A 25,720-nucleotide genomic window follows, 5' to 3' on the forward strand; every position below is an offset into this window, starting at 1 on the left:
CTGCATATGTAATTTCAATTGTTATATGTGACAAAGGTTTTATATTTTATTGACTCCATCTCTCTCTATATTTTTTTACTACTGTTACTCACTATGTACTATTATTTACCTGTTCTAAAAGGGACAAAATAAGGATGAGTTTATTTTATATTTTGATGAATTCTAACTTTTTCTAAGCAGATATTTAACAAATGAATTAATCTGCATATCAGCTATCCTACTTCTGATTCTTTCTAAATTTTCCACTATTAATAATTTTTTTAAAAACTGAGGGGGTTGATATAATTCTAGTTAGGCAATTTCTAAGCCTTTCTTTTCTTGCTAAAAAGCACCAAAAAAAAGAAAGACAGAAAGAAAATATCTCTGTTTATATCTTTCAAGCCATTCATCCATCCATCTTATTTATCCATTGGTCCAATTTTTCTTGTTTATTTTGTGGTGATTTGCATGATTTTAGATGTTATAAAGGACAAATGACTATAAAATAGACTGTAGAAATCTATTATCTAAATGGAAATCAGTAAAAACAAAAAAAGAAAACCAAGGTCTATTTCTAATAATACTGCACTGCATATTCAAAAGTTGTTAAGAGAGTAGATCTTAAAAAAAAGAAAGCTGGAGGGAGGAGTCAAGATGGCGGTGTGGGAACATGCGGAGTTAACATCTCCTCACAACGAGGGCATCTGCTGGCCTCTGGTGGGGGACTCTGATGCCCAAAGAGACGGGAGGGGCTCCAGAATGAACTGGTAGGACGTAGGGGGACTGAGAGGGGAGGAGAAGTGGAGGCCATACAAGATTGACGCCCCTGAGGCTGGGAAGATCAGGAGAGGCAGGTGGGAGGGACTCTCTGGGAAGAGCAGGAGAGGAGCGGAGGGTGATCACCTGGCCCACTGGACCGGGGAGCCTGCTGAGCTCCCAAGTCGGTTCCCGCCCTCCAAAGCCCCATCCAGGCCACGTGGGTCCTCGGGGTGTAGGTGGGAGGCCAGGAGATCTTGAGTGGCAGGTGGGAGGGGCCATCCAGGAGGAGGGGGAGAGGAGAGGAGGGTGTTTTCCCCGCCCACTCGAGCCCAGGAAGCCTGCTGGGTTCCCAGGTGAGGTCCCTTGCCCTCTGAGACCAGGAGTGGGAGGCATGCCTGGGCCCCTTGTGTTCCTTGAGCCTGAGCCCCACCCGCCACAGCCCCCAGGTCCTTTTCAAGCCCTGTGGGTCATGAGCATTGGCCCCACCCACCACCCAAACCTCGCCCTTGCTTAGGACCCGCTCTCCACAGCCAAGGCCTTCCCCCACCCCACCCCCTTTTATTTTTCTTTTCCTCCTCCTCTTTTTTTACTGTTGTGGTTCTGATGTACCTTCTGGTTGTTGATTCATCTGTATTTTTATTTTTACATTCTTTCAAACATATCTGTTAGTTTCCTAGTCTAATTTTATCTTTTACTTTGTTATTCTCTTTTTTTTTTTTTTGCCACCCCACACAGCTTGTGGATCTTGGTTTGTGAGTCTGGGGTCGGGCGGAAACTCCCGTGGTGGGAGCTCTGAGTCTGAACCACTAGACTAACAGAGAACCTCAGACCCCAGGGAATATTCATCAGAGTGAGGTCTCACAGAGGTCTCCTTGTCTCAGCACCATGACCCAGCTCTACCCAATAGCTTACAAACTCCAGTGTTGGAAGCCTCAGGCCAAACAACCAGGAAAACAGGAACACAATTCTACTCATAAAAAAAAAAGAAAATGAGATGGCAAAAAAATATGGCACAGATAAAGAAGCAAGGTAAAAACCTACAAGACCAAATAAATGAAGAGGAGATAGGCAATCTACCTGAAAAAGAATTCAGAGTAATGATAGTAGAGATGATCCAGAATCTCAGAAATATAATGGAAGCACGGATTGAGAAAATACAAGAAATGTTTAACAAAGATCTAGAAGAGCTAAAGAACAAACAAACAGAGGTGAAAAACACAATAACTGAAATGAAAAATACACTAGAAGGAATCAATAACAGAAAAACTGAGGCAGAAGAACCAATGCGTGAGCTGGAAGACAAAATGGTGGAAATAACTGCTGAGGAGCAGAATAAAGAAAAAAGAATGAAAATAATTGAAGACAATCTCAGAGACCACTAGGACAACACTAAATGCACCAACATTCGAATTACAGGGGTCCCAGAAGCAGAAGAGAAAAAGAAGCGGTCTGAGAAAATATTTGAAGAGATTATAGGGGAAAACTTCCCTAACATGGGAAAGGAAATGGCCACCCAAGTCCAGGAAGCACAGAGAGTCCCGTACAGGATAAACCCTAGGAAAACACACCAAGGCACATAACAAACTAACAAAAATTAAGTTCAAAGAAAAAATATTAAAAGCAGCAGGGGAAAAGCAACGGATAACATAGAAGGAATCCCCATAAAGTTAACAGCTGATCTTTCAGCAGAAACTCTGCAAGCTGAAGGGAGTGGCAGTATATACTTAAAGTGATGAGAGAAAAACCTGCAACTAAGATTACTCTACCCAGCAAGGATCTCATTCAGATTTGATGGAGAAGTCAAAAGCTTTTCAGACAAGTAAAAGCTAAGAGAACTTAGCACCACCAAACCAGCTTTACAACAAATGCGAAAGAAACTTCTCTAAGTGGAAAACACAAGAGAAGAAAAAGACCCACAAAAACAAATCCAAAACAATTAAGAAAATAGTAATAGGAACATACATATTCATAATAACCTTGAATGTAAATGGATTAAATGCCCCAACCAAAAGACACAGACTGGTTGAATGGATACAAAAACAAGATCCATATATGTTCTGTCTACAAAAGACCCACTTCAGACCTAGGGACACATAGAGACTGAAAGTGAAAGGATGGAAAAAGATATTCCATGCAAATGGAAATCAAAAGAAGCCTGAGTAGCAATACTCATATCAGATAAAATAAGCTTTCAAGACTGTTACAAGAGATAAGGAGGGACACTACATAATGGTCAAAGGATCAATCCAAAGTGAAGATATAACAATTATAAAAGTTTATGTACCCAACATAAGAGTACCCAAATACATAAGGCAAATGCTAACAACCATGAAAGGAGAAATTGACAGTAACACAATCATAGTAGGGGTCTCTTAACACCCCACTTATACCAATGGACAGATCATCCAAACAGAAAATAAATAAGGAAACACAAGCTTTAAATGACACAGTAGACCAGATAAATCTAATTGATATTTATAGAACATTCCTCCTCAAAGTGGCAGAATACACTTTCTTCTCAAGTGCATATGGAACATTCTCCAGGATAGATCACATCTTGGGTCATGAATCTAGCCTTGGAAAATTTTAAGATATTGTAAATCATATCAAGCGTCTTTTCTGACCACAACACTATGAGATTGGAAATCAATTATAGGAAAAAAACCCTGTAAAAACCACAAATACATGGAGGCTAAAGAGTGCACTACTAAATAACCAAGAGATCACTGAAGAAATCAAAGAAGAAATAAAAAAAACATAGAAACAAATGACAATGAAAACATGATGACCCAAAACCTATGGGATGTAGCAAAAGCAGTTCTAAGAGGGAAGTTTATCGCAATTCACTCTCACCTCAAGAAACAAGAAAAATCTCAAACAAACAATCTAACCCTACACTTAAAACAACTAGAGAAAGAAGAACCCAAAGAAAGAGAAAGAGAAAGAAAACCCAAAGTCAGTAGGAAAGAAATCATAAAGCTCAGAGCAGAAATAAATGAAATAGAAATGAAAAAAACAATAGGAAAGATCAATAAAACTAAAAGCTGGTTCTTTGAGAAGATAAAATTGATAAACCCATAGCCAGGCTCATTAAGAAAAAAAGGGAAAGGACGCAAATCAATAAAATTAGAAATGAAAAAGGAGAAATCACAACTGACACTGCAGAAATACAAAGGATTATAAGAGACTACTACAAACAACTATATGCCAATAAAATGGACAATCACAAAGAAATGGACAAACTCTTGGAAAGGTACAATTTTCCAAGCCTGAACCAGGAAGAATTAGAAAATATAAACAGACCTATCACGAGTAATGAACTTGAAACCTTAATCAAAAATCTTCTAACAAACAAAAGTCCAGGACCAGATGGGTTCACAGGAGAATTCTATCAAACATTTAGAGAAGAGCTAACACTGATCCTTCTCAAACTCTTCCAAAGAATTGCAGAGGGAGAAACACTCCTGAATTCATTCTATGAAGCCACCATCACCCTGATACCAAAACCAGCAAAAGATATCACAAAAAAAGAAAATTATAGACCAATATCACAGGTGAAAATACATGCAAAAGTCCTGAACAAAATACTAGCAAACAGAATCCAACATGACATTAAAAAGATCATACACCATGATCAATGGGATTTATCCCAGGGATGCAAGGATTCTTCAATATATGCAAATCAATCAGTGTGATACACCACACTAACAAATTTAGGAATAAAAACCATATGATCATCTCAGTAGACGCAAAAAAAGCTTTTGACAAAATTCAACACCCATTTATGATTAAAAACCCTGCAGAAAGTAGGCATAGAGGGAACTTACCTCAACATAGTAGAGGCCATACATGACAAACCCACAGCCAACATCGTTCTCAGTGGCGAAAAACTGAAACCATTTCCACTGAGATCAGGAACAAGACAAGGTTACCCACTCTCACCACTGTTATTCAACACAGTTTCGGAAGTTTTAGCCATAGCAATCAGAGATGAAAAAGAAATAAAAGGAATCCAAATTGGAAAAGAAAAAGTAAAGCTGTCACTGTTTGCAGATGACGTCATACTATACATAGAGAATCCTAAAGATGCTACCAGAAAACTACTAGAGCTAATCAGTGAATTTGGTAGAGTACCAGGATACAAAATTAATGCACAGAAATCTCTTGCATTCCTATATACTAATAATGAAGAATCTGAAAGAGAAATTAAGGAAACACTCCCCTTTACCACTGCAACAAAAGGAATAAAGTGCCTAGGAATAAACCTACCTAAGGAGACAAGAGACCTGTATGCAGAAAAGTATAAGACACTGATGAAAGCAATTAAAGATGATACAAACAGATGGAGAGATATACCATGTTCTTGGATCAGAAGAATCAACATTGTGAAAATGACTATGCTACCCAAAGCAATCTACAGATTCAGTGGAATCCCTATCAAAGTACCAATGGCATTTTCCACAGAACTAGAACAAAAAATTTAACAATTTGTCTGGAAACACAAAAGACCCCAAATAGCCAAGGCAATCTTGAGAAAGAAAAACGGAGCTGGAGGAATCAGGCTCCCTGACTTCAGACTATACTACAAAGCTACAGTAACCAAGATAGTATGGTACTGGCACAAAAACAGAAATAGATCAATGCGACAGGTTAGAAAGCCCAGAGGAAAACTCATGCACTTATGGTCACCCTATTTTTGATAAAAGAGGCAAGAATATACAATTGAGAAAAAATAGCCTCTTCAATAAGTGGTGCTGGGAACACTGGACAGCTACATGTAAAAGAATGAAATTAGAACACTCCCTAACACCATACACAAAAATAAACTCAAAATGGATTAAAGACCTAAATGTAAGGCCAAACACTATCAAACTCTTAGAGGAAAACATAGGCAGAACACTCTATGACATAAATCACAGCAAGATCCTTTTTGACCCACCTCCTAGGGAAATGGAAATAAAAACAAGAATAAACAAATGGGCCCTAGTGGAACTTAAAAGCTTTTGCACAGCAAAGGAAACCATAAACAAGACGAAAAGACAACCCTCAGATTGGGAGAAAATATTTGCAAATGAAGCAACTGACAAACGATTAATCTCCAAAACATACAAGCAACTCATGCAGCTCAATATCAAAAAAAACAACCCAATCCAAAAATGGGCAGAAGACCTAAATAGACATTTCTCCAGAGAAGAGATACAGATTGCCAACAAACACATGAAAGAATGCTCAACATCATTAATCATTAGAGAAATGCAAGTCAAAACTATAATGAGATATCATCTCACACTGGTCAGAATGGCCACCATCAAAACATCTACAAACAATAAATGCTGGAGAGGGTGTGGAGAAAAGGGAACCCTCTTGCACTGTTTGTGGGAATGTAAATTGATACAGCCACTATGGAGAACAGTATGGAAGTTCCTTAAAAAACTAAAAATAGAACTAGCATACGAACCAGCAATCCCACTACTGGGCATATACCCTGAGAAAACCATGATCAAAAAGAGTCATGTGCCACAGTGTTCATTGCAGCTCTATTTGCAATAGCCAGGACATGGAAGCAACTTAAGTGTCCATCAACAGATGAATGGATAAAGAAGATGTGGCACATATATATACAATGCAATATTACTCAGCCATAAAAGGAAATGAAATTGAGTTGTTTGTAGTGAGGTGGATGGACCTAGAGTCTGCCATACAGAGTGAAGTAAGTCAGAAAGAGAAAAACAACTACCTTATGCTAACACATATATATACAATCAAAAAAAAAAATTGGTTCTGAAGAACCTAGGGGCAGGACAGGAATAAAGACGCAGTCGTAGAGAATGGACTTGAGGACATGGGGAGGGGAAAGGGTAAGCTGGGACGAAGTGAAAGAGTGGCATGGACATACATACACTATGAAATGTAAAACAGATAGCTAGTGGGAAGCAGCTGCATAGCACAGGGAGATCTGCTCCGTGCTTTGTGACCACCTAGAGCGGTGGGATAGGGAGGGTGGGAGGGAGAGGCAAGAGGGAGGACATATGGGGATATATGTATATGTATAGCTGATTCACTTTGTTATGAAGCAGAAAGCAACACACCATTGTAAAGCAATTATACTCCAGTAAAGATGTTTAAAAAAAGAGAGAAAAAGAAATATTGTATGGTAATGCATATATATGGAATCTTAAAAAAAAAATGGTACTGATGAACCTAGTTGCAGGGCAGGAATAAAGAGGCAGACATAGAGAATAGACTTGATGACATGGGGTGGGAGCGCGAAGCTGGGGCAAAGTGAGAGTAGCGTGGACATATATACAGTACCGAATGTAAAATAGCTGGCTGGTGCGAAGTAACAGCATAGCACAAGGAGATCGTCTTGGTGCTTTGCGATGACCTCAGGGGAGGGATAGGGAGGATGTGAGGGAGGCTGAAGAGGGAGGGGACATGGGGACATGTGTATGCATATGGCTGATTCACTTTGTTGTGCAACAGAAACTAACATGGCATTCTGAGGCAATTATATTCCAATAAAGATCTATTAAAAAAAAAAACAGGGGTCTTATGCAACTGGTATATATTGTATAAAGGAAAATACATACCTTGCCCCTTAACAGTCATGAAGTTAAGTAAAATAAGAGTAGTGGAGGTGATTAAATGAAGCTCCATACTTTTTCTTACTTGGTCAATACAGATAACGACCAAGGCCCAAGTAGTGTTCTGAACAAGTTAACTGGCTTTCTTAATATGCAGATGGACAGCCAGAAAGTAGTGATATGATGGAAAGGTGAACTTTTCCCATCTTCTTCTCACTTATGAATTAAAATCTGAACTGTGGTCAACGAGGGTGGCTTTTTGATAGCTTATGTAGTGACCTGCTTAAGAGGCCTGCTCAAGGTGCCTGTAATTCTATATGTCTGGGGTCACACAGCCTAATTCTAGAGTTTTTGATCAGCTCAGTTCCCAATGAGGAAGGATTTAAGTGGCGTAGTGTCTTTGCTCAGCATTATAATACTAGCAAACACTTGTTTAGTATCTCCTATGTGCCTGACACTGTGCCAAACACTAATACCTAGATACTCACTTAAGCCTCACAACAAACCCATGATGTTGGTACCATTGTCTACATTTTATAGACGTGGCAACTGAAGCACGAAGAGTGTAGGTTACTTTGCCATAGTCCCACAGTCCCAGAGCCAGTATTTGGATCCAGGTAGGCTGCGTTCAAAGTCTAAACTCTTAACAGTTTTACTATATGCCTCTTCTATATTATACTGCTTCTACATTATGTCAACCTCTTTGTTTCTTGCTTTTAACTTTTGCCCTTATACAGTAGCTGCGTTCTAGTAGGTATTACTACTAGTGTTAGTAGTAATTTCTGTTTTATTATTAAAAATAAGAAAATTTCATATAAGAGAAACTTGATAATTTAAATACATAGATCAGCTAATTCGCATGATGATCATATGAGGATACATTCTACACAGATGAGAAATTGTGACCCAGGTTGTGCTGTATCCAAGGTGAGGCAAACAAGAACCTATAAACCTGAGACTAGAGCCCAGGTCTTCTGATAGCAAGTGCAGGGCTCACTGACCACACTGTGTCTCCTGCCTATAGTGTGGCTTTATTAGTGCAGGTTTTCTTTCTGAAGACCTGCCTTCACAGGTGGCAGGCCTATCCAAAACCATTAACTCAGAACCCAGTGCAACACTCCTACAAGAGATGTGCCCAGACAGCTGCAGGGGGTCATTTTGTTTTACCTCCTACTGTTCCTCCTTGCCGTCTTGGCCACCCTATCGTCTTCCTGCTTATTCTGGACTTGTTCTGGCCTTCCCATGGTTTGTAAGGGACTTGATTGGTTAGTTGTAATTAGTATTATTGTTACTTAGAAAAGGCCCCCAACATTCTTTTGTTGCAAAACTAGTAGATCATAAGAACAAGAGGTCTATAATAGCATTCAGAATTTGCCAGGTTGTTATTGGGTCTCATGATCCATTATCCTTTTCCTGATAAGGACTTTTTCATCATAAATTTGTTCCTGATAAATCAGATTCACTTTGTTGTCCTTAAAAATCCAACTTTTAGCAGTTAACATTTATTTCAGAGCAAAATATAATGTTGAACATTATCAGATTTAAAAAATTGACAACTTCTACAACATGATAGTTAATTTCTAGATGATGACGTTTCTTATGTTTCAGGAAAATCACTCAGTAAGCTGCTTATGCTGAAGGAACAATTTGGTGGCAATGCAAGAAAGGGTAGATGGCTATCAAATGTTGCATATAACGAAGAAACCAAGCAAAGAATGAGCACAAAGGTATAGTTAGTCATCGTCCGCAAAAAAAGAAAAAAAAAAAAGCCCAGTTGAAACTGACAAACTCTGAAGACCTGAACATGCTATTTTAAATACATAAAATACCTTTGGTGGCCAACTTTGTAAGCTCTTTTCACACAGATTTAATTCAGTTTAGCACCTCTCTGCAGTTTTTTGGTCAGACCACATATGACAAGTTGTGAAAATTTACCAACAGCTCAGAAAGAACCACAAACACTCAGGGAAGGCTGAGAAAAGAGAAAGCTAAATGAATAAAAATAATTGCTAGAGTTTGCAGAGGTATGAGTTGTTAACTAAAAATATAGATCTGATGGCATTCTATTGGCACTTCTGTCTTTGTGTTGCTTCAGAGCACCTGTCCTGATATCTAAAATTAAGAGATTATAATCTGTGCTTTCATGGCGTACTATGGAACTGATGATAAAACACCATGCCTTTCACCTGGTATGTCATATTCAATCAGTGGACATTGTGAAAATAATACCTCTGGTAAAATGTTCATGACTACTGGGTATGGAAGTCAGGGCAAGGTAGACACGTAGCCAGACATCAACTTCATTCAGCTATTTAAATTCTTCACATATGCATTCATATCTTACTTAATAAGTAGAGTCAGCTTTTCTTCTTTTTTATATCATACGCTATGTTCCATTGTGTAACGTGATTTCCTTCTATCAGTTGCAAATCCAGTCTTTTGACTGACCTGTCTTTTTGTCCTCAAGTTTGTTTACTTATTTATGAAGCTCGTCTTCCATCTTCAGTTCCTATCAAAGTCCTTTCTATTTTCTTCTGTTTTCCAGTGGTTCTTTCCTGTTTTTCTTTAGCCCTTCTCTGTGTCAATCAGTATCTGACTTAAAATTCAACAAATATCCCAAAATGAGTTTGTGATATTCTAAATACATTTAATTTTCTATAAATTAATACAAAAGACAACTCTTTATTTATATCTGATTATCTCAGACAAACTCCTTGTTTTTAATTTCCCTAGTGGACAACAAATTTCTCTTCACTAAATATCCTGTAAGGAGATGGTCCTCTTTTTTTGGTTGCTGATTTTCTCTGTGGCTGAGATGATCTGTGAGCCAATCTACTAACCCTGAGTAGGAAACTAGTGATTTTTATTACTCAGTGTAGTTCATAATTCTTCAAAGACTTCAGTTTACTTCATTTGAAATTTGAAAATTACTCCAGTTTACCTCATGAAAGATGACCATTCCATAACTAGTGTGAAATAACCCTCAGACTGTGAGTTTACCAATTCCAGTCTTATTATAGACTGAGTCTCTGTATGATTTCATGCCTTCAAACAGTCAGTTGCTAAGATACTCTTTGTTAAACAATTCAGCAATTCAGTAGGGGATGTGGTTTTTGCCAAGTCATTCCAGTCAAAACAGGTGAACTGCAATAAAAATATGAAAGATTATGGGTCAGCGAACTCTTAACCTCTAAAATAATGTGGAAAATTGTGATCTGTGCATATATACATTTTCTAGGGAGAGGACTTATTACTATTATTAGATTCCCATTACCTTGCATAGTACCTGGCACATTGTTGAATCTGAATAAATATTAGGTGAGTGAATTACAAATGAAATAAGAATTCTAAAAATGGTCCCCTCATTAGTAAAAAGAAAAAAGTTTAAGAATAACCAGAACCACATTTTTTTTCCTTTGAATGTTCCTTCTCTACAGATCTCTTTAGTTTCTCCTTCTCAAAGTTCCTAGAAGCTGGATGTTAAAAGTTCTGAATTTATCTTTCATATTTCTTGACTGTTTTTTCATACCTTCCAATTTTTATCCCTTTATGATATGTTATGGAAATTCAACAGCTCAGTCTTCTGTCTTACTGGTTTGACTTTAGCTGTGTCTTTTCTACTATTCATTTTATTTAAAGGTTTGAATTTTAATTTCAACACCATTTTCCCATGATATTTATTATTTTTTTCTACTAGCCCGACTTTACTTCTTAGCCTTGATGATGGTTTCTTTTTTCTTATCCCTCTCCCAGAGATTCCCCATGATTTCTGGTCCACTGAGGTTTCTTTTCTTGATTTTGAATGTAGTTATGAATTGAAAAGGAAAAGATGACTCTCTGTCATTTTCAGAAACCCAAGATGATCAGAACTGAGGGAGATGAGACATTGTGTGTGTCCACGATCTATAAGTAGAAGTTCTTACATTTTTCTTATGTGTCATTTGAGGTTGGAGACAACTCATTTAAAAGCATAGTGTTTCTCCTGATATTGCCAAGATTATATAGAAATATTGTTAGGTAAAAAATAAAAAATCCAGTGAATAAACACTAAGTCCCCCACAATTATATTATTAAAAAATTGCTACTGCTACTCTTAGTATACACACTTTTTCATGTATTTAGACTTTTCTGTCTCTTGCTTATTCAGCTGTGGGGATGGAGGAAAAGGAGTGTGGCAGATATCCAGGAATTGGGGAAAACACTTTAGGGTTAAATTAATAGGAGGAGATATTGTAATTTGATTTGAAAGGAGACAGCATTCTCTTTAGCAAAAGAAGACCTAAAACCTATGCTCTTAGAGTTGGGGTGGGGTGAGAAGGATGTACTGGAAAGCACTGTCAGAAGGAAATTAACTTCCTTAGTGTGAGATGTCTTTGATTGCTATTGTTGTTGCTGCTGTTATTAGTATTATTTTCAGGCAACCAAAGACAAGAATATCAGAAACAAAATGACTCCCAATGCTCTGTCTTCTCCTGTCTACTCTTAGAATGGGAAGCTTCCCCATCCTCTATCCCACACCAGAATGAGAGAAAGAATAGCTGTAGAAGAATAGTTACCTGAAGTTTCATATAATTAGCACAGGAAGCTAGGAAAATTTCTAAGAAACAGGAAAACTTGGAGCTTGCTAACCCGTAGGTTGATGAACACAGCTCTGTTTGAAGGGAGGGAAGTGAGGGGGACTTTGGGCTAGGAGAAGATGCTAAAAGGAGTGAGGCATTGTGGGAAGGGGGTAGCAAAATGAAAGATGGGGATGTATAGACTCTACTAACCTAGGGAGCATCCATGTGGGAATCCCTAGAAGGACTGAGTAGTGGATCTCCATGCTTGTGTACAGTGCTTTGGGAGGACTTAAATAGACTAGAGGTGAAAAGTCCTTGATTTCAACCCTTTCTGAAATTCAGTACAGTTGAATTCTGCCACTGTGAACCTGAAGTAGAGTTGATTGAAACTTACTAGGGTATGTGTTCAAATGGCAGAGGAAGGGGAATGGACCACGTCTCCACCTGGTCCATGACAGGCATCTAAGACACTTCGAATGTGTTCAGTGATGAGGGTGGGCCATCAGGGGAGCTGTTTTTAGTTATTATGGGGCTAGAGAAACAGGAAGCCTTATTTGCATGCCTGTAGCACGTTTATCCCCAATTGTTTGCTTAGCTAACTTTCAACAGTTCTGTTGGAATCATATTTTCAAATGATAACTTCTTTCCTCACTATGAAGAATAATCAGAGTGAGCAAAATGTCAAGTATGCGTTTCCTAGGTATAATTGAAATACATTAAATCTTAGGCGCCCCCCCCCTTTTTTTTTTGCCTTAGATCAGCTACATAATGTACCTGCAAGTATGAATATAGCTAGGTTAACCTGGGTGTGGATAATGTCCTCTAACAGAAGTTGAGAAACTTTGCTTGTAGTCTCAGCTTGCCTGTCAACTAACCTGGTGAGCTTGACCAAATTGCTTAAGTTCTTTGCACCTCAATGTGTTCCTCACTATGTAGCCCTCCATTATCAAACTAGAGCCTGGTCTTTGACCTCAGCTCTCCTGCTGCTCCTTTAACTGTTCAGTAAGAAACCAAAGAGTTCTGAGTTACTTTTAGTGGGAGCCCTGCAACCAAGTCAATCTTAGAAATAATGAGACCCAAATGATTGTCCATGTTCAAGTAGTAGAACTGAAGACAAGTCCATTTTAGTTATTTTTGGATGTTGAGCTACTTCTTAAGGGGAAAGAGGGTGCTGTGGTATCAGGATGCTTTCACTTAAAGTAATGAAACACGAACTCAACCTGGCTTCTACCATACAAGCCCTTTTAAAAAGTTTCACATAACTTACCCTTCCATGGGTAAGGTAAGCATTAGGTACACAAGTTCTCTAACTTTACTTCTCTGAGATTCTTTTGGCTCCATTCTCTTTCCCATGTTAGCTTCATCTTCTGGTTGAGTGACAGATAGTGGCAGTAGTTCAGGCATCCCACTTAAATATGAACATGTATGGAGGGAGAAGAATCCATTTCCTCCGGCCTTGTCTCCACTTAAGAGTAAGGAGTTTATTCCCAGAAGTGCCCCAGCTCACTCTCCTCATGTCTTATTGGTTGGAATTGTATTAAATTGTACTAAATATCTATCCATAAGCCAATCACTGACAAGGAGAATGGATTGCCATGACTGGCTTAGATTCTGACAGTTTTTGCCGGTTCATTAGTTGCTTTTGAAGAGACAGAGTCCTGAATTTCCCAACTCTGCCAGTTTTGGTGATGTCACCTTAGATTTCTGATTGGCTTAGATTGATTAAGATTTACCACTGGAGTTGGAGATGCATGAAGTTATTTTTAGAAGAGAGAGAATCCAGGTAAATCAAGCTTAGCAAGGAGGAATGGACACCAGTGTTCACTAGAGTCACTATGGGAGATGACTGTAATAACGAGAGGCATCGTGGATGGAGGAGGGAGGGTGATCACGGAGAGTCCTGGGTCAGAGCAGCAATCTGTCAGTGGAGAGGACAGAATGATTTTAAGAGGAAGACAGACTCAGTTTCCAAATCAGCTCTATCACCCTCCAGTTATTTTAATGTGGGGAAATCAGTTAACTTTGTTGTCCCTCAGTCTCATACTCACAATAAGATGGGAATAATAATTTACCCCCTTTTGAATTAATGTTAAAGTGATATAAGAAATATAAAATGTCAAAAGGGAACTTGGCACATCATAGACAGTTATCCTTATTATGTTGATGATGTGACTGACCCTCCTGGAGCAGAGTGATTAGCAGACTAAGTAGCGAGTTATTGGTAGTTGAATGGCTGTGCTTAAATACAACACTTGGCCTTTATTGAGTGCTTCCCATATGCCCGGGATCATTTATTGATTCTATCAACAAATCATTACTGAGTGCTTACAGTGTGTCAGGCCAGCACTGAATTACAAGACATAAACACCACTGTCCTCAAAAAGTTACAGCCTAGCAGGGGAAGACGGACACAGTAAATGCATAAAGCATGTAGGATATGAGGTAGTGCTGAGTACTGAGGGGCACTCTAAGGCAGGGAAGAAGGACAGGGAGGGCAGGGGTGGAGGCAAGCTGAAACAGGTGGTCAGGGAAGATCCTCCTGAGGAAGGCGACATGTGAGCGAAGAACTGAAGGAGGTGAGGGGGAAGGCCAAGTGGCATTCTGGAGGAGGAGATCTCCCAACGGAGGGGACAGCAAGTGCAGAAGTTCTGATGCTGGAAACATGGCTGGGAAGTCCAAAGAAGAGCAGCGACGATAATGTGGTTAGAAAACAGCAAAATGAAAATCAGAAAATAAAAGAAAAAGGAAAATCGGGAGGAGGTGAGATCGGGAAGGTGGCAGGTGAGATTGGGTGGGGAGTTTGTAGAGCTTTGAACGTCATTTTAAGGACTTTGATATTTCATTCTGAGTGACATGGAAAGTTGTGAAGTGGTCTGAGTGGCATTCATTACTTTTCCTTCACTGTTCTTGTGATTTTCTTCTATTTACATTTCTTCTATTTTTTATGTTTTTAGAAATAAAAGTTCTTTTGTCAGTCCCTGCTTTGTTTCTAGCTTTCCAATCATCGCTGTGTATTAGGAATTCCTGCACCTGTACCAGCTGTTTGCTGCACATTCCTAGACATGCTTCGTCTGCCCTGAAACTACTGAGAAGCGAGGGGGCAATCTCTCAGTAATCTCCTTTTATTTACCAACTGGATGTGACCGTAACCTTTGCCTGCTTCGGCCTGAGGGGACCCTTGACACCTCCCTAAGGAGGTTGGGCTGTTCTTGGTTTCTAGAAATCTTTAGGAAACTGGTGCTTGTTCAAAACTACCCCCAATCCCTTGAGCTGCCCAGGGGCTGCTGCCTGCCTGATGGCATTGCAATCTCTGCTGTGAACCAACAGTGAAGTCAAGCCTGGCACCTCCCTCTTAAATCCACCTGTCCTCATCCCATCAGACCTTAATGACTGCCTACATGTCATCTGGATTTTAGATGCCATATCTCTTGGTTATTGTTCTCACTGCCCTTTTAGGCATATGCTGGGGTCTCTTAGTCTATCCTCTTTGTGTCCTAGCTGCTCTTTCAAAATTTTTATCCTTGTCCCTCTGTGCTGCGTATGAGAAATTCCTTAGAACAACATTTTTACTTATTAATTCCTTCTTCATCAAATTGTGAGTTCATTTAGGGTTTTGTTATTTTTCATTATTTAAAAAATATCCCATTTTTAATGTATATCTATTATTTTATTTTCCTGTTTTTCTATGATAATTTATAATTCTCTTTAAACAAATGTTCTCCCTTTCTTTATTGCTATGAACATTCAAAATACTTTTTATAAATCTTAGGTGGAACATTCTCTGATTATTCATTACCTAAATGGGGTTGTTTTTCCCATTGTAGATTTTGTTGACTGCCTTTCTTAGCAGTAGGTTACGTCCTGTGGCATGCAGGTTAGTTTTTTGAGTGGGATGATTTTATCTTCTCTCTTTTCTCTTTTGTGCTCACCTCCTCCTTGAACGGTGGTTTTCTCTGCCCTCTCCATCTGGCCCTCTGAGCCTCCAGTCTAGAATCAGGTGTTTTGATAGGTTGGGGCTCCTGCTTTGCTGTGATGTTTGGTACAGTGTAGATCCAGGCTGGGAGCCGGTTCCTGAGCTTTGGGTTATGCTTTGTCAAGCAGCCTGATGGAGCCTACGGTTTATAAAGTCTTGGGCCCTGGATGAAAGCAGTTTTCTCATCTTCCTTCTATGAGCAGTGAAGAGGGGAGGGTGGGCAGAGGGCAGTACTTCCATGGCAGCTCCTGGCTTCAGGCAGTGAGCCTGAATCCTAGCCCACATCTGCTGTGGGATTTTAAATTCTTCTTCCTCTCGCTCACTGGAATCTTAACTGCCATGCCTGTTTCTAGGCTACAAACCTTGCAGATTCTGGGATTTAGCCATATTCTTTGCTTTGCATTTCTGTTCCTATTCTAGTCCATAACAATATTTATTTTGTTTTGAAGCCCAGTTATATATTTTGGATTTTCTCCTTTTAGATTTTTCAATTATTTTTTTGAAGGAGAAGGGTATATCAAACTCTGAAGTTAATGCATCTTGACTGGAGTTTTCAAGTAAATTTTTAGGTAGAAATTTAGAACGCTGTTTGTGTCAGTTTTGTAACTAGTCTAATTGTAATTGTCTTACCTGCATGTCTTAGTCTGCTTGGGCTGCTATAAGAAAATACGATAGACTGGGTGGCTTAAACAATAAATGTTTATTTCTCACAACTGCGGGTGCTGGGAAGTCCAAGATCAAGGTGCTGGAAGATTCAGTTCTCGGTGAGAGTTCTCCTCCTGGCTTGCAGATGGCCACTGTTTCTCTGTGTGCTCACATGCCCTAGTCTGTGTCCTCGCACTGAGGGAAAGAGAGCTCTAGTGTCTCTTCCTCTTCTTATAAGGGCACTAGTTCCATCATGAGTGCACCATTTTCATGACCTCATCAAACCTAATTACCTCCCAAAGGGGTTAGGACTTTAACATATGAATTTTTTTTGGGGGGGGAGGGGAGGAATCCAAACATTAATTCCATAAACACTGAGCTATTATTACATTATTGTTTCTCATTTGGCTTCAGAACCATGGTTCAAGTATTCAATAGGTATATTGCATTTTAATTTAAAGACAGTAAAGAATTTCGGCAACCCTTACCAACTGAGCTGGCTTCACAGCTGTCCAAACCAGAAGCAGAAAAAATCCAGTTCGTTGCCCCCAGGGCACAAGCTTCTAGAAATTTGGCCATTACGTGAGTGATTCACTTCAGTGAATTAGCCCCTTTCTATGATTTTAATTAATGACAACCAGCACTGTGAGGAAGGTGACAGCGTTGTTCACAGCAGTAAGTCTCTCATTTGGGTGCATAACTGTAAGGGAGAAAAACGAATGTACATATTCCTCCTTAATAGCAAAATCATGCCTTTGTCCTGATCAAGTGCTGCCAAACTATTCACACAAAGTCGAAAAATGAGTCACACATAACATTCTTTGGGACTTCTGCCCTTTGTTCTTCCTGTTTAGAGAATTAAGATGAATTTAGAAATCGAATGACTGTTGTCAAGTGAGACGAGAGCAAGGACTATACAAGCTCAGCTCCAAGATGGCAAAGGGAATCTAACTCCTCTGCTGGAGGATGGGTGGTGCCCTGGGTTATGAGGGGTTTCACGGGTGTGTTTAAGCATCTTACCTTCTCAGAAAGAGGCAAGGAATCCTGTCTCTTTATCTGAGACTCTGTATCTGAGAGCACCAAACAGTAAACATCAAACTTTGTCTAGTGGAAGCTACTTTCAGAAATAAAGATATACATAGATCTGTCTATCTATCTATCTATCTATCTATCTATATCCATCTATCCATCCATCCATCCATCCATCTAGGCTAAGAATAATTAAGCACTTTTTTTTCCCTATTAGATAGAGTCTCTGTAGTATTTTTATTGTACTTCTGCCTTTCTCTAAAAACTCATTTTAAATTAGGAGACCTGATTCTAAACCTGTTTCATTTCTAGTTTAATTGTCTACTCAGTGATTCTATGGGACCTAGAGACACTTATTGATGCTATTCAAAAAATGGTCCTCACTTGATTCTAATCTCTGTTCTTCCATTGTTTGGAAGTTGTGGGCAAGTAGGTGTGGTGTTCATTTATTTATTGAATGATTATTTACTTTGAAAAATATATTGAGAACATACTACATGTCAGAAATTGTACCAGTGTCTGGGGCAGAGAAATGAACAAGAGAGATAATCCTTTATTTCAATGAGCTTTAAGTCCAGTTATAATTATATATATTCTATTAATACACATTTATTAAGTACGTATAGCTTTAATGTCTTTTGTATTTTGAAACGACTATTTTGTTTCAAAAGTACTTGAAACCTTCAAGATGCAAGACACGCAGATTGAGTTAGTTGCAGTGACTGCATTAGGTTTTGAGCAGTAATGCCCATAGAGGTGATCGGTTGCAGCAGGAAACTATGGCATTCAAAGGGAGGGTGATGAGGCTAAAGAACAACACCCAATAATCAGAAATTCACTTGCATTTATCTTTGGAATGCATGATATTTGTTAAAATAAAAGGAGCAGCTCGTTTTCATTAGAGACACATGCCTTAATTCATTGATTATTATTATTTTTTCATTGATTATTTTGATTAGGCTACATGTATACATTCTGGAAGTTCATGTTGAGTACCAGGAAAATCTGCCAAAAACTCAAGATGAAAAAATAATTTTTTTGGAAGGAGCAAGGTGGTAGAATTCTGTTACTTTCTCATCACATGGGTGAATTATAGGGCTGCATATTCAATCCACCAGTCTTTGTGCCATTCCTTTGGTCCTTCTTAACTGAAACTTCTTTGCTCATAGCTAATAAGGCAGGTCTAGGAGTACCAGGTAACCACATAGTCTTCCTTACCCAAATTCAGAGACTGGCCAATGACCTATTTTGTGGCCTGGTGTAAAAAGATATATAGGCCAATCTGACTTTGTCTTGTTTGGACCAAATTAGGAAATGCAGAGAGAAGTGGAAGGCATATCAAAGGACATATATAGAGAATTAAGCTATGTGGTTGAAATCATAAGTCAAGGTCAAGCTGGAGTTAGAAGAAAATAGATTGTTAAAGGAGAAACATAAGAAAATATATGAAGGTGAAAAAAAAAGAATCGAGAAATTGGTGATAGGATAGAGAAGGGCAAGCGGAGATATTAGTGACATATTACTTCAAGGTAGGCATAAAGTCTGAAAACTGATAATATTATTTCATCATGCATTGAAATGGAATACCAATAAACCATTTATTATGTATTTGGTTATTTTTACAGACTTGGTGTCCAGACTGTAGGTGGAGGTTCTGCAGCCTGGGCTCTACTATGGATCCCACTCTAGTTGTTTGACTTTTCCTAGATTCCTGTGCACTTATGTTCATACAGCACTGCCTCACTATCACCAACATCACTTTGTTTCTTGGATAACTAAAGTGAATCTCCTTTTCCTTGCAACCAGAAGATGCTAAACTGAACCAAACTCTTTGAGGATAGAGTCCATTTCCTAGCATAGGTTTATGTACTTTCTTTGGGTTTTCTTTGTTCTTCCTTTTCTTGTGGTCTGTAAAATATTTTGGCTTCTGGAATTTGTAAAACTTACATTTTCTTAATGCTGTACACTGATTAGTGCTTTTTTACCATGTAAATATTTCTACCACATTATAAACTGCAGTGTTTGATTTAGACCATCGATTTGTATGTGCAGCACAGAAAACAAACTATTCGGTTTACTTTTATCTAATAATAACTCTAATATCATGCTTGCCAAAACCTCCATTAAGGATGTATGCCTTGACACATTGATTGCAATGATAGGGAAAAGCACCATTTCCCAGCAGCTGGAGATTTCATGTTGCTTTTGAAGGGACAAAAGGATCGCACCAAAATATTTATATAGCTTGAAAACTCTCGGAAGCCCTCAGTAATAAGCAGGATTATAGGATCCCTAGTAGAACAGGAGTGGGAGTTCTTAAAAGGGTGTAAGTTTGCTCATCATAAGAATATGGTACAGATGGATGAGACCTGTAACATGGAACAAAAGTCAAATTTTAAATAGTAAATTTGGGGAGCCAGGGGCATGAAGAAGAGAAGCAAAAATAAAACAAAGCTCAGATTGAGAATAGTATTATTTATACTCAGGTTCTTAGTAGCCCAGCAAGAGGGAAATCAGATGATGTTGTAGTTCTCATTGTCTGACAATAGGGCATACCGTATATTAGCATATTAAAAGAAATTTTTTCCTGTCACTTTGATCTGAGGTGAAAGTATCATGTGGTCTTTATACAGAAAGCTTTGAACAAAATTATGAATCTCAACCTATACGCTGACTTAAAGTCTTTAAATATATTAAAAGACAAAATTATGCACTAAATACGATTCTTTTTAACTAAAAATTCACACGTATTCCATTATAAAATTGGCTCTCGGTGAAAGTCAAACTCTTTAAAGGTCGATTGTGTAAAGACATTTATGGAGGCTTGGGGTAGAGACTGAGTGATATGCTCAAGATATTTTGCTGTTATGTGGCTTCTTTGGGTACAGAATAAGACTTATTCCCTTCTAATATTAATTGATATGAATAAAATGCTCAGTTGAAATGTAGAGGAGTAAAAAGCATTCGAAGCGGGCTTCCCTGGTGGTGCAGTGGTTGAGGGTACGCCTGCCGATGTAGGGGACACAGGTTCGTGCCCTGGTCCGGGAAGATCCCACGTGCCACGGAGCAGCTGGGCCCGTGAGCTATGGCCGCTGAGCCTGCGCATCCGGAGCCTGTGCTCTGCAAAGGGAAAGGCCACAGCAGTGAGAGGCCCGTGTACCGCCAAAACAAAACAAAACAAAAAAAAAGCATTCGAAGCTTCTCATTAGGAGATCAATAGGATTTGGTGGGTATGCATAATAAATGAGAGTGTAAAATTGAGGATTCAAGGGTCTCTTGAAACACATTATCCTGTTTTGGATCCCTTTGAATGTGTTTTCTCTCTTCTTCCTTTCCTTCCTATCGTTCTGTCTCATTGAGGCTGGTTTTACTCAGGTTCTGATCATATTTAATAAATTAATAACACATTGGGAATAATAATCCTCTTCTTCTCCCAAAACTGCTCATCTTCTTGTATATTCTCCCTCAAGACATTTTTTCTCCCCACTACTTGCATATAACCCTTTAGGTACCAAGACCTTCATTCTGCCACATGAACAATTTTCAAATCTGTCTCCCCATTCAATCGTTTTTTTTTTTTAACATCTTTATTGGAGTATAATTGCTTTACAATCGTGTGTTAGCTTCTGCTTTATAACAAAGTGAATCAGTTTTACATATACATATGTTCCCATATCTCTTCCCTCTTGCGTCTCCCTCTCTCCCACCCTCCCTATTCCACCCCTCTAGGTGGTCACAAAGCACTGAGTTGATCTCCCTGTGCTATGCGGCTGCTTCCCACTAGCTATCTTTTTTACGTTTGGTAGTATATATATGTCCATGCCACTCCTCACTTTGTCACAGCTTACCCTTCCCCCTCCCCATATCCTCAAGTCCATTCTCTAGTAGGTGTGTGTCTTTATTCCTGTCTTACCCCTAGGTTCTTCATGACATGTTTTTTCTTAAATTCCATATATATGTGTTAGAATATGGTATTTGTCTTTCTCTTTCTGACTTACTTCACTCTGCATGACAGACTCTAGGTCCATCCACCTCATTACAAATAGCTCAATTTCGTTTCTTTTTATGGCTGAGTAGTATTCCATTGTATATATGTGCCACATCTTCCTTATCCATTCATCCGATGATGGACACTTAGGTTGTTTCCATCTCTGGGCTATTGTAAATAGAGCTGCAATGAACATTTTGGTACATGACTCATTTTGAATTATGGTTTTCTCAGGGTATATTCCCAGTAGTGGGATTGCTGGGTCATATGGTAGTTCTATTTATAGTTTTTTAAGGAACCTCCATACTGTTCTCCATAGTGGTTGTACCAATTCACATTCCCACCAACAGTTCAAGAGTGTTCCCTTTTCTCCACACCCTCTCCTGCATTTATTGTTTCTAGAATTTTTCAGGATGGCCATTCTGACTGGTGTGAGATGATATCTCATTGTAGTTGTGATTTGCAATTCTCTAATGATTAATGATGTTGAGCATTCTTTCATGTATTTGTTGGCAGTCTGTATATCTTCTTTGGAGAAATGTCTATTTAGGTCTTCTGCCCATTTCTGGATTGTGTTGTTTTTTTTTTTTTGTTACTGAGCTGGATGAGCTGCTTGTAAATTTTGGAGATTAATCCTTTGTCAGTTGCTTCTTTTGCAAATATTTCCTCCCATTCTGAGGGTTGTCTTTTCGTCTTGTTTATGGTTTCCTTTGCTGTGCAAAAGCTTTGAAGTTTCATTAGGTCCCATTTGTTTATTGTTGTTTTTATTTCCATTTCTCTAGGAGGTGGGTCAAAAAGGATGTTGCTGTGATTTATGTCACAGAGTGTTCTGCCTCTAAGAGTTTGATAGTGTATGGCCTTACATTTAGGTCTTTAATCCATTTTGAGCTTATTTTTGTGTACGGTGTTAAGGAGTGATCTAATCTCATTCTTTTACATGTACCTGTCCAGTTTTCCCAGCACCACTTACTGAAGAGGCTGTCCTTTCTCCACTGTACATTCCTGCCTCCTTTATCAAAGATAAGGTGACCATATGTGTGTGGGTTTATCTCTGGGCTTTCTATCCTGTTCCATTGATCTATATTTCTGTTTTTGTGCCAGTACTATACTGTGTTGATTACTGTAGCTTTGTAGTATAGTCTGAAGTCAGGGAGCCTAATTCCTCCAGCTCCATTTTTCGTTCCCAAGATTGCTTTGTCTATTCGGGGTCTTTGATGTTTCCATACAAATTGTGAAATTTTTTGTTGTAGTTCTGTGAAAAATGCCAGTGGTAGTTTGATAGGAATTGCATTGTATCTGTAGATTGCTTTGGGTAGTAGAGTCATTTTCACAATGTTGATTCTTCCAGTCCAAGAACATGGTATATCTCTCCATCTGTTGGTATCGTCTTTAATTTCTTTCATCAGTGTCTTATAATTTTCTGCATACAGGTCTTTGTCTCCTTAGGTAGGTTTATTCCTAGATATTTTATTCTTTTTGTTGCAGTGGTAAATGGGAGTGTTTGGATGATCTGTCCATTGGTGAAAGTGGGGTGTTAAAGTTCCCTACTATGAATGTGTTACTGTCGATTTCCCCTTTTTATGGCTGTTAGTATTTGCCTTATGTATTGAGGTGCTCCTATGTTGGGTGCATAAATATTTACAATTGTTATATCTTCTTCTTGGATGGATCCCTTGATCATTATGTAGTGTGCTTCTTTGTCTCTTCTAATAGTCTTTATTTTAAAGTCTATTTTGTCTGATATGAGAATTGCTACTCCAGCTTTCTTTTGGTTTCCATTTGCATGGAATATCTTTTTCTATCCCCTCACTTTCAGTCTGTATGTGTCTCTAGGTCTGAAGTGGGTCTCTTGTAGACAGCATATATATGGGTCTTGTTTTTGTATCCATTCAGCCAGTCTGTGTCTTTTGGTGGGAGCATTTAATCCATTTACATTTAAGGTAGTTATTGATATGTATGTTCCTATTCCCATTTTCTTAATTGTTTTGGGTTTGTTATTGTACGTCTTTTCCTTCTCTTGTGTTTCTTGCCTGGAGAAGATCTTTTAGCATTTGTTTTAAAGCTGGTTTGGTGGTGCTGAACTCTGTCAGCTTTTGCTTGTCTGTAAAGGTTTTAATTTCTCCATCAAATCTGAATGAGATCCTTGCTGGGTAGAGTAATCTTGGTTGTAGGTTTTTCTCCTTCATCAGTTTAAATATGTCTGGCCAGTCCCTTCTGGCTTGCAGAGTTTCTGCTGAAAGATGAGCTGTTAACCCTATGGGGATTCCCTTGTGTGTTATTTGTTGTTTTTCCCTTGCTGCTTTTAATATATTTCTTTGTATTTAATTTTTGAGAGTTTGATTAATATGTGTCTTGGCATGTTTTTCCTTGGATGTATCCTGTATGGGACTCTCTGTGCTTCCTGGACTTCATTAACTATTTCCTTTCCCATATTAAGGAAGTTTTCAACTATAATCCTTCAAATATTTTCTCAGTCTCTTTCTTTTTCTCTTCTTCTTCTGGGACCCTTATAATTTGAATGTTGGTGCATTTAATGTTGTCCCAGAGGTCTCTGAAACTGTCCTCAGTTCTTTTCATTCTTTTTTCTTTATTCTGCTCTGCAGTAGTTATTTCCACTATTTTATCTTCCAGGTCACTTATCCGTTCTTCTGCCTCAGTTATTCTGCTGTTGATCCCATCTAGAGTATTTTTAATTTCATTTATTGTGTTGTTCATCATTGCTTGTTTCATCTTTAGTTCTTGTAGGTCCTTGTTAAATGTTTCTTGTATTTTTTCTATTCTATTTCCAAGATTTTGGATCATCTTTCCTATCATTATTCTGAATTCTTTTTCAGGTAGATGCCTGTTTCCTCTTCATTTGTTAGGTCTGGTGGGTTTTTATCTTGCTCCTTCATCTGCTGTGTGTTTTTCTGTCTTCTCATTTTGCTTATCTTACTGTGTTTGGGGTCTCCTTTTTTCAGGCTGCAGGTTCGTAGTTCCCGTTGTTTTTGGTGTCTGTCCCCAGTGGCTAAAGTTGGTTCAGTGGGTTGTGTAGGCTTCTTGGTGGAGCGGACTAGTGCCTGTGTTCTGGTGGATGAGGCTGACCCTCTCTTCTCTCCCTATTCTATCTTTTTGCCGCTGTATTTGTTTATGAGTTTATTATAACAGTCTTCTAAATCACCTCCAATTATGTTTTCATATGGTTCTAGAGTGATCTTTCTAAAATCCCAATTTTTTGTCTTCTGCTTATAGTCTTTCAATACCTCCTTCAGGTCTTAAATTTGAAGCCTGCCAGACAGTACTCTCAATGACCCAGGCTTTGCTTACATGCCCAGCTATAGTTTGACATTCTCATATCTACTTCTGTTACCTATTCCTACTGAACCGTCCGCAGCTCCCTTGAAAATGTCTTATGTGTGCTTCCTTGCTCTTTTACTTATCTTCATCTTCACCTGGTATGGTTTTCTCCATTGCCATCCGATTTTGCCTAACTCATCCTTATCTTTTAAAACTAAGCTCAGGTGGTCTTCTCTTATGCTCCCCATGTTGAGTTAGTTTCCCCAGCCTGGGGCGTTGAGAGCAGACCACTGTATGCATGGTGGAGAGGAGAATAGAGTGCCATTGGGTCTAGAAAAGTCCCCTGAACCTTCTTTGGTTGTTGCATGTCATGGACAGTGAATTGAGAGCTAGGTGCCACGATAGGGTAGAAATGGGCTTCTTGTGTTAAAAAAAAAAAGCTGCTTCCTGAATCAGTGCACATCCTAGAGGAAGATTGGGGGTTATTAGTGATTTCCTAAGATTTCCTAAGAGATCATACTCATGAGAGTAAGCTGACCCAGCTGAAGATTGTCCAGTCCCTTCAACTGGATCAATTCAGGCTCGACCAAGTCATGCAATACATCAAGCAGGGGAACTCCAATGGCCATGTGATGCTCCTAGTTACCAGGTGACCCCAGTGGGCCTGGCGGTGAGGAGATGCCCATGATGGAGCAAGGCCTATCTCAGGAATGTGGTCTCCTACTTGAAACAGAAGCAGGCTGTAGGGGTGATCTACCTGCCAGTGAGTGGGTCCATGGGGGAGGGGGAAATGAAGAACAAACATGGTGCCTTATATGTATTCCTGCCCTGCAACCTCTCACAGCAGTACTTCCAATCAGCACTAAGGACACTGGGCAAACTAGAGGAAGAACATAGAGTAATAGTTACAGTCAGAGACACTGCCTAG

The 25,720-nt window shown here is 38.9% G+C and overlaps 1 pseudogene; it reads left to right on the forward strand.

The window, feature by feature from the left end:
* Positions 1-633: 633 nt before the first annotated feature.
* LOC116751114 lies at positions 634-25,720 on the forward strand (annotated as a pseudogene).

Source organism: Phocoena sinus, chromosome 3, assembly GCF_008692025.1.
Source record: "Phocoena sinus isolate mPhoSin1 chromosome 3, mPhoSin1.pri, whole genome shotgun sequence".
In the NCBI taxonomy this organism is placed as follows: Eukaryota; Metazoa; Chordata; class Mammalia; order Artiodactyla; family Phocoenidae; genus Phocoena; species Phocoena sinus.